The sequence below is a fragment of the Trachemys scripta genome, chromosome 3 (genome assembly GCF_013100865.1).
Source record: "Trachemys scripta elegans isolate TJP31775 chromosome 3, CAS_Tse_1.0, whole genome shotgun sequence".
NCBI lineage: Eukaryota > Metazoa > Chordata > Testudines > Emydidae > Trachemys > Trachemys scripta.
Genome location: NC_048300.1, coordinates 163,056,092 through 163,067,148, shown reverse-complemented (window position 1 = coordinate 163,067,148; position 11,057 = coordinate 163,056,092).

Here is an 11,057-nt window from a genome sequence, read left to right as displayed (position 1 = left end):
TATGCTTCTGATAGGTTGATAAATGTGGTGCCTGTTACCATATGCTTTTCAAAGCCATCTTTGATGTTCAGAACTTGACTGGTGCATGACTTGCCTGGGTGGAATCCAACTTCCTCTGGGCTTAGGTGCCTTTCGGTGATAGTTGATTAAGGATGGGATGCCCATACAGCTTGTAGAGGTGTCATTCTAGTGATATAGACTGGAAATTCTTTGGCTGCATTGCATCCTTACCTAGCTTCAGGAGTGCCACAACACAGGAGGGTGTGAAACATTGGAATGGGTTACCTAGGGAATCTCCTTCCTTAGAGGTTTTTAAGGTCAGGCTTGACAAAGCCCTGGCTGGGTTGATTTAGTTGGGGATTGGTCCTGCTTTGAGCAGGAGGGTTGGACTAGATGACCTCCTGAGGTCCCTTTCAACCTTGATATTCTATGACTCTATGATCGTTGCTAGATCTTGGGTTCTTTTTATGTAGCTGAGCATGTTTTAAACAACCTGAGTAACCAGTTCTTTATTGCTGGTTTAAAGTGGTTGATTTGTTCAGTACACATGTCATCTAGACCATCAGCTTTGTCATTTCTGAGGGGGTTGATACTGGAGGTTAAATTATTTACTGTATAATGTACTCCAAAAATTATATGTCTTCCAGGCTTCTTGTCACTTAAACTATATCTTGGGGTGTTTTTTTGGTGTCCTGCCATTTTCCAGGAGTTGCTGTGCAACCTGATCTGCAGTAACTTTGGTCTCAGATTAAAGTGTTGGATTTTTCTTTAATCTGAACAATATATGTTAAAGAATTTGAAGGGATCTGAGGAGAGAATGCAGGGCTGGCTGCAGAAATGGCACTGGCTCCTTCCTGGACTTGCTTTAGGAGGAGTGTTTTGGTTAACAATAACTTCAGGGCCTAAGTGTCGTGGCACTGATTGATGTGGCTGGACCCTCCCCTGTAGCTCCTGGAACAGATTCAGAGTGACATTGACCCCTTTTTTGAAACAGTTATCACTGGTTGCACCTTCTATTGCTGATCTCGCCATTAAATGAGGGGGGCAGGGTATCATTGATCTGGACAGTAGGGGAGTGGCTTTTCACTTTTAGTCTGTTCAGCTGCTGCTGTCCTCTGGCTCTGTTCTGGCCTGAGAGTCCCTGACTCACTCTTTCCATTATGCTAGGGGAATGAGCTTTGACTTTCACTTGTTTCTGCTAGCACCTGGTTGCTTAGAGAGCTTGAATTGGCTCCATTCTGCAATGGCCTTTTCAATGCCTGGGAACTCCTGTGACATGCTCAGCCAGATAAGGCATTTTTCAGGCCATGGTTCTTGGAAGAACCATGTTTTTAACCCTCTGTTTTTAACCCTCTTTTCCCCTCCAAGGCTGTCTCCCCACGAGCCTATTTTCCGCTTTTACCCAGGCTGGGTTTACCAACTGTCTCATCTGATTGCTCCCAGGATGGAAGTTAGCAGCTGTTTCTGCTGCTCAGACCAGAAACCAGTCTGTTTGGGTTTTTTTGGATAAGATCCTCTCTGATTTCCAGTTGATGCTCCCTCAACAGGCTGCATACTATCTGCAGAGGGTTTTTGCAGGCTCTGTTGTTACAGGGGGCAATCCTGTGTTCCTACACTGGTTGTCTCTCCTTCTGACAACAGGATTTGTGCACAGTTGGGCAAGTTGTTCTCCTGGAAGGGCCTGATATAAATTCCTTTTCCAGCCATGAGCAATAAGCAGCTGTATGAAGACTGTGTCAAGGTGTGGCATTACACCACCCTTTCTGATCTCTCTGACACATCCTGGATGATGCATGTGCCCTTGGGTAACTCTGTCTCTGGTCTGAAGGATGCTGTACAAGCTTCATCTTAAATGCATGGGTGACTTGCAGTGGAGAGTCTTGCACAGCATTGTAATGATGCAGTGCTCCTGTTTGACCTCAGTTACAGTGTTCTTTTTTTTCCCTCCAGTATTCCTGTTTGATTTCTCATTTTGATTTTTTTCCCGCATCTTTTTAGACATTTAGGACTGGGTTTCTCCAGGGCCATGTTTATTCTGGAAGTGAGATACAATGTTTTGCATAGCACCTATTTTGTGCCTGGACAATTTTTAACTGGGTCAGGCCAAACTGACTGTTTTGAAATTTCACAAGGAAAGAGTGGCAGGGGCAGAGGCATGCGATGTACTGGAGTTGTTGTGTGCATTGACTGTCACCTGATTGCAGAATGACTACGCCACTCAGAAACGGACTTGTAATTTGTATACCTTTTGGTTAACCTGGTGTGTTAACAATATTTTGGGTGGACTGGATGATGGCGATTCCTTGGTGCTCCATGTAATGGATGTCTGGGGTGTATTTATCTTTATTTATGCCTTGCTATGTGTATATTGTAATATATTATATTTAAGTCATATAACATTTTCTAACATGTTTTCTTTGTGATTTTATGGTGAATAAAAGTGTTTTTCACATCACCCTTTTTTCTCGCTCTTTCGCTCTAGCTTTTCATGAGAAATGGCTTTCTTGGCTTAGGGACCTAACTCCAGGAAAGAGTTGAAGGCTGAGACTCATGTGTAGAGGGAGATGCCTCCCTCTGGCCTGTCAGTCAGGCACATAGAGACCTAGATCAATGCAAATTAGATGCCTAAGTATCTTGAGGACTGTAGGCCCTAAGCCTCACCCCTTTCCTCTACTAGGGTGCCTAACTCAGGGCATTGAAGTCAGTTAGGCGGTGGAGCCCCTCAGCATTAGGCTTACATTGGTGAGTGTTGCAACAACTATATCCCTTTGTGAATCTAGGCTTTAGAAGCCTAAGGTCCACTGACTTTCAAGTGCAGGGTCTTAGGCAATGGACCATGCTATGTTGTCTCTCAGTGTGTAATTATTTATAATTGATTGACATATATTAAATTAGAACTAAAAAGGCCTTGTCTACATGCAGCAGTTAGAATCATAGAATATCAGGGTTGAAAGGGATCGCAGGAGTCCTCAAAGCAGGACCAATCCCTAACTAAATCCCCAAATTGCCCCCTCAAGGATTGAACTCACAACCCTGGGTTTAGCAGGCCAATGCTCAAACCACGTAACTATACTGGTATAAAGTATCAGGGGGTAGCTGTGTTAGTCTGTATCCACAAAAACAACAAGGAGTCCAGTGGCATCTTAAAAACTAACAGATTTATTTGGGCATTAGCTTTCATGGGTAACCAAAAGCTTATGCCCAAATAAATCTGTTAGTCTTTAAGGTGCCACCAGACTCCTTGTTGTTTATATTGGTATAGTTAAAGCACTATAATCCCTCCCCCTCATGTGGATGTACTTATACTGGTATAAAAGTGCTGATACTGGTATAGCTTATTCCTGCACAGGAAGGGAATAAAGAATATCAGTTGAAGACACCTTCACACTAGTATAATTGTATCCAAACTGTTACCTACACACATTAGGGCACCCCACCTTTTTTTGCAAAAAACCTAGGGCTTGTACTAGGATAACTATTCTAGTAAAAAATCACCTGCTCCCCCAGCCAAACTAAATAACTGTATTGGTACAAACACTGTGTGTGCACCAGGTCTTTGTTAATAATATGACATTGCCATACAACAATGTACCACTTTTGTTAAGAGGAAAGTAAAATTTCAGTCATGTCAGTGTTGCTTGTAAACAGGTTATGTTCAAACGCTGCCTGCCTGATTTCAGTGTGCACACTTCTGTATCTGTGCCTCAATCTCAATGTTTATACTGGGCAGAATAAAATAGTTTGAGAGTGCTGCCTTTTATACATTGTTGAGACTATTTTTTAATTGTTGTATTTTATCCGCTGTTGTTACTACAGGGATGTAGACCCAGATGAAACCAGGAGTGAAAAAAAGCCATTGGTGGTTAAATACTTTGTTTCAGCAACTGACATACTCATTGCTAACACAACTAACTGGTACCATAATCTGTATCTAAAAGGTGCCATGTAAGGTAGCATAGGTGAACGGGTAACACACTGGTAATTAATTTTATGATGGGGTGTATGTATGGGTGATATATACAAATTATAAATATGTTTGGGAAATATTTCCTTTAAATGTGATTGGCAAGTTCGGGTGACATCACCTCACCCTCGACCAAGGAATACGATCCCACCTGCTTGAATGTGTCTCGAATGGAAATTAAGCAAAGAGGGACAATGAAAGTACATTTACATAGAAGATAAACTAAGCCATTAATCTAACAAGTGGAGGTTATGGCCTCTTAACTATCTTGATGGGCGAAGAGCCTGCAAAAGTTAACATTGTGTCATCTTTCTGGTAGACACAGCAAGTTGAACCCCCATGAGGGCTTCCTGACTTTGAAAACAAAGATACAACTTTGAGGTTACAAGCAGAGAGTAAAAGATTTTTTTGCATCCTTCAGAGAGTAAGAAACCAAGCACTTTGAGTTCTGTTTATGTTGGGTCCTGGCTAAAGAACGGGCCAGCCATGCTGGTAGAATGACTGTGGTGAGAACAACATATTTGAGCAAAACATTCTAGTTTGCTAAGTTGAGTTTTAGTCTTAGAAGGGCATCTTTAATTTTGTTTGTAACCATTTATAGCCTTATTCCTTCTACTTGGTATCATTTAAACCTATGTCTTTCTGTTAATAAATTTGTTTTACTTTTACCATAAACCAATTCAGTGCTTTGATTGATGTGGAGGGTTTGTCAACACCAGTTACATTACTAAACTGCTGTGTATTGCCTCTTTAACGGAGCAGCAAACTTGATAAGGTTTTGTGGGTGCTACAGTTACAGGGACTGCACACTGCAGAGAAAGATATTTGGGGGGGAGAACTCAGGGCTGGATGGGTCATTGAGGTCCTCCTGCAAAGAGTAACTAGGTGGCAGAAGCCAGGGTGTGGCCTGCATGCATATATACTGGCTCTTGGTGTCAGGCTGTGACCCACAGCAGCATAGCACTAAAGGCACCCAGAGTTACGAGGCAGGATTGACTGAACCCCTTACTGGCCTGAATAAGCCCCAAAGTGACACTCCAGGGAAATCAGTAAAAACACAAAGCTCCTCTGCTCCTTTGTGCATGGAAAGGCCTGTATCTGCAGAAGGCGTTCTGCCTCTAAGACTGGCATAGACATATTAACAGCAATAGGAGTCAGCTAATGCAATGCCATAGAAACTACCTCAAAGTAAATGAGATATTGAAACAACTCTTAATATCAGAGTGATCAAAATTATTCTATTTTTTTCTTATACTGTCTCACCATGGTGTCAGGGATAAACTTGAAAAGCAGTGGTTCCTAAACCTTTGTGAGAGCTCTTCTAAGAAAAGTAAAAAAGAGCAATCGATTATTTAATGTGGCACACTTGTTAGAAGCACCCATAGTTGACTTTTTAAAATGGGACATATTTATGACAAACGGAGGAAGTGACCGTTAACTGCTGTTTATTCTTTAAATAAAAAGGTTTAGAGAGGGAAGCAAAAGTCTAGTTACCGATGTGACTTCATGATGGATGATTTTAAGACTGTAGAAAATCTCTATAATCCCTCAATGCCAGCATTCAGGTTCCCAGACACTACCTGGTAAAGCTGCTATCGTCTTGGCCCAAGGAATTAATAGGGAGTTAAAGACAAGAAGGAAGATGTGTTGGGTTTCTTTAAAAAAAAAAAAAAGGCTATACAGAGCACTGTAACAAATACTTCATTGTGCTGAAATTTAATAGGTGAATGTCACTTTACAGAACCAAGTCACTGGTCTGAAAAAATAAAGCAGCAGTGGTGAACCTGAGGCAAACCTGCCAGAGGAGATACAGTGCCAAGCTGTGCAGGAAATGAAGAGATGTCACGTTCTCATTGGCCCCCTAGACTTAAAGGCATAAAAATAAAAGTACCTGCAGGAAAAAATGGTATTAAAAAGACTTTGTTAAGAGACAACAAAACCATTTGGCCACTGCTGCAAAGATAGTGTACTCCATTCTGACACGAAAGGAAACTGCATCACAAAAAAGACTGAACCCAATAAAAGCTTCTTCCTTCTTTTCATCAGGTGACATACGTTATGTCTTTGCTATAGTGTGAGAATATCTGGAGAAGCAGGGCTATTGGCATGTAGCTTTGAGTTCAGAATGACCGCTGTCAGGAAATAAATTCCCCCAAAGTCTACTCATAGTTCTACAGTGAGTGAGATGTGAAGAGAAAAATGTTGAATTATACTCTAGCTTGACAGGACAAGTGTTAAAGTGTGGTTCTTGCTTGCAAAGGCCTCTTGGCCTTCTGTGCTTATTGTGACTGAGCGATTTGCTGAACAAAAGCTCAAAACACAAGTTTAAAAAAAGTTTTAAATGCAAACAACCTGGGTTCTGAAAGCTGAGCAAGGTGCTGTCTGTCTCACACACCAAAACTACTACGAAAATGTCTTCAGGTCAAATTATTTCCTGAATCCTACCTATCTAATCTCATTGAAGACCTGGGGGTAGGCACAAGTGTCAATGAAACCATGGTTTGGCCTTTGGGATGCTTTACTCCTGGAATAAGATGTGTAAAAAGGGACAATTCCCAGATTCCAGGCTGAATATGCAGAGCTGGCAGTTATGAAAAAAAAAAAAATCCTTTCCGGAACACATGAACAAATTTGATTTAGAAATCCCTGAGAGCCAATAAATGCTGAAACACTGTGATGCCATTTAAAGAGTCATTTCAGAGCACAAAAACCACCATATGAAATTAGAGTATTATTACACCTAATTTACAGATGAGAACATTCAAGGCATAGGTAGTTAAATAATTTGTCTAAAGTCACTAGTTCAGGGAAATGACACCCAGATTACTGGCACCTAGGTCCCTTGCCCCAAACCACTAGACCACACTGCCTCTCCATGCATGAAGAAATCCTCTGACATGTGGCGTTTGTGTAATCAATTTCTTCTAAAGCTGCAGCTGAAGTCAGTTCATATATGGCTATAGAAAGTGAAGTAGCTTTTATAACAAAAACAGTATTTATTACAGAAGGATTGGACGTGTAATTTAATCAAATAAGTGTGAGGTTGGGGGTATCTGAAAAAGTTAAATAAGAAGACACTATACATTAATTAAAATCAGATTGCACCTATAACGTAAGGAAAAGCGGGCTTGAGATTAGGCACTAATCAGGCCCAGTGTTCCAAGGTGCCAAGGGCTAGATTCACAAAAGGCTATAGGTGACTAAATCCCAGAAGGCCTCACTGGTATTCACAAAGAGCCAATCAGCTGTTCTTGAACCTATAGTTGCCTAAATTCACTTGGCATCTAATGTCTTGCAGTAAGAGTGCCCTAAGCACACTGCAGCCCCACACCATGCATCCGGACAACTAGGCCTCTGAGTGATGCACAAACCAGGAGAAGAACGATGTTCCTAGTGGGAGCCTAATCCAGCAAGCACGCTCAGACCTCACCTACTGAATTGGGCTCCTATAGAGAAGCTTACACAAAATGATGGGAGGAGAGTGGGGACCCTGCCATAACTTTTAGCCAGGTGGTTAGAGTAAATCCCCTGGGAGGTTCCTCTCCATCCCCAAGTTAAAATACTCTCCAGAACTGAGGGGGAGAAGGGATTTGCAGTGGGATCTGCTATTGTTCAGTTGAGTGCCCTAACCTTGGAGCTATTCTGCTGTAGGACTTCCTCAGTCTCCCCTGTTGAAGGTGTTGGGCTACAGCTCAATAATTTAAAAAGTCATTGGAGAAGGAGGGATAGATCCTAGGTCTCCTACATGCATGCTCTAACCACCAGGCTACAGAAGTATGCTCATGAGAGAGAGGCCGCTGGGACAAATTTGAGTGAGTGGCATCATGACCTGGCATACGTGGTCACAATTCCACTCATATTTGGCCTGGACAAGCCACACAGTTTGTTGTTATTCATATTAGGAAATGTATGTTTGCCTAGGGCCCAGTGATGGGTTAATCCAGCACTGAGGTTTGCAACTCAGATGCCCAAGTGGACGGAGGCACCGCCCTGCAGCCTGGATTTAGGTATCTAGCTCCAAGAGAGGGACTGAGCTTAGCACACATCCAGGGCTGGCTCTGGCTTTTTGGTCACCCCAATGCAAAAAAAAAAAAAAAAACCTGCGGTGCGGCCAGAGCGCAGGTGCAGGGGGACCGGCTGCGGGAGGGGGGTGGGGGAAGAAGTGGGCGGGAGAGAGAGAGAGAACGGGGCGGCCAGGGCTACAGTAGGGGCGCTGCCACGTGAGGGCTCCGCTCCGGTTGGCGGGGAGGGAAGGAAGAGGACTGCCCTGCAGGGCGCTCTGGTTCTCCGCGCTGCCGCCCCCTACAGGGCGGCCGGAGCGAAACAAAACAAAACAAAAAAAAGCGGCCATGCTAGGATTGGGCGAAACGCTGCCTCGAACAATCTGCCGCCCCAAGCACCAGCTTGCTCAGCTGGTGCCTGGAGCTGGCCCTGCACACATCCCTCACCTGGGCTTCTTCCATTGGCTGTCATAGATAAGGAGCCACCTAGTACGCTGGGGTTTGTGCATTCCATTCTGAGGCATCTATCTTTCCCTGTTCATTGTGTAGGGAGCCTACGAGCTAAACTCTGGCTTTGTGAATCCCAGTGATTTTCTAGGCAACTGAAAATTAGGTATGAAAATCAGTGTCATTATGCCTAAATTTCTTTGTGAATCTAGCTTTAAGTACCTAAATCCCTTCTGACAATGAAATTTTGGATCCTAACTCTGGTAGGTGTATCAATGCTTAGTGTAGCAATGCATAAAAACCTTTTCAAATGCATGCCTGTCAGCTTTGAAAATGAGTCTTAAGCTCCCTAATCACTGATGGGCCATATTTGTAATGATATTTAGGTGCCTGGAATGTAGGCATCTAAATACCTTTTGAAAGCTGGCCATATGTGGTCTTTAAAAGTTAGCCCTATGACTTGTTATAATAAAATGCTAAATGTCATGTTTTTTGATCATGGATATTATGGCTATGACAAATATACAATCTTACATTCAAAGCCTTCAATGTGCTGCACACAGACACAGGGGTACATGCATACACAGTCCTCTGAGGATCTGAGCCTTAACCATTGTAAAATATTGAAGATGGTCTATTTTCAGTCTTTCCTGACATTTATTTATTCTCATAGTCTTTCCCCTTTTCAAGACTGAATGTGGGTTATATTGACTTAGACATGTACATCCTGTTTTATATGATGGATGTAGCATTTGTGCTAGTTTATTAAATGGTGCCCATTCTCATGATAATATAGGTGAGATTCCTATGGTTTTCTATATGGTTAATGAATTTTCAAGAATACTATAATTAAAGCATTTCATATATAGGGATACATTTACTCAACGAAGACAAGTACAGCATTACAAATAGAACAGGAATTCATATCCAGAACGAATGCCTGAGCCGCAAAGCCCTTACCCACTTGAGGCCAAATCATCAGCTGATGTAAATCTATGTTGCTCAACACTAGCTGAGAATCTGGCCCTTGATTTCAAAGGGACTACTGATGGGAGTGGAGATTACTTTTCAGATGTTTGCAGAACTGAGTCCTTAATTTGTATGCAAAGATATTGTTTCTTTGCCCTTATGTGGCATTTCCTTTAATGTGTACTCTCCTGTTTCTTGAGTCATAACTTTTTCTATAATTTCAAAAGCATATATTTAAATCTGTAGAGAAATGAAAAAAAAAAAAAGGCAGTTTCCTCTGCAAGTTGATTTGTGCCCACTCTGGCTCCCATTAAAGCCAAAGGGAGTTTTGCCATTGATTTCAATACAGAAGTTATTTGACTTCAGGGTGTGTGATGAGGTTAGCATATTTCTCATAGATCTTAGTGATCAATAGCATCTGACTGGTCCAACATGATCTGTGAGGTGTTAGAAGAGGTACTATGTAAGTCAAGATTTGGAATATCTTCTTGTGAAGCTATATGAGGAAACCAAATATTTTGGCTGCTAGGTACGAGATTAAAGCCCAGTACTTCCAAAGTAGGATTCTCTGAAATGCTTCCAGTTCCATGCATAGAGCCACTTAGACAGGCAGAACTACAAGGTCTCAATGCATGGATGAGACAATGGTATATTGAAGAGGGATTCAGGTTTATTAGGAACTGGGAAATATTTTGGGAAAGGAGGAGCCTACACAGGAAAGATAGGTCCCACCTAATCCAAAATGGAACCGAATTATTGGCACATAAAATTAAAAAGATTGTAGAGGAGTTTTTAAACTAAGTGCTGGGGGAAAGCCAACAAGTGCAGAGGAGCACATGGTTTGGACAGGGACATCCCTTATATGAGGATCTATTAATAGGGATTGTCTATATCCTAGTAAAGAGAAGAGGATAAAGTTGATAGAGCACAGGTAGGAACTGATAAGAAACAGTAAAACCAAAAGAGAGTCCAATTCAATGACATCACATAAAGGCAGACAACTAAACATTGACAAATGCTGTGAATGCTGACATACCAATGGCTAGACATCTAAATACTCAGATGAGTAAAACTGAGTGCCTGGTATTAAATGGGGATATTGATATAATGGGCATCACAAACATTTGACGGAACAATGATAATCAATGTGACATTGTTATACTTGCACACAAAATATATAGGAATGATGGAGTAGGTTGCACTGGTGGGAAGTGGCACCATACTTGAAAGAATGCATAGAGTCAAGTATAGTAAAAACCATAAATGAATCAAACTGTACCACAGAATCTCTGTGGATAGGAAATACTGTGCTTGAATAATTAGAGTATAGCAATAGGAATATACTCCCGACCACCTGACCAGGATGGTGACAGCAACTGTTAAATGCTCAGAGAGATTACAGAGGCAGAAAACACAATAATAATGGCAGATTTCCATTACCCCTGTATAGACAGGATACATAATGACTGTTCTTGGATCAGCAAGTCCTGGAACCCGCATGGGGAGAGGCGATTCTTGATTTAGTCCTAAATGGAACACAGGATCTGGTCCAAGAGGTGAATATAGCTGAACTTCTATGTAATAGCAGCCATAGTGTAATTAAATTTAACATCCTACAAGGGGTAAAATATCAAAGAAACCCACCATAGTAGCACTTAATTTAAAAAAAAAGAACT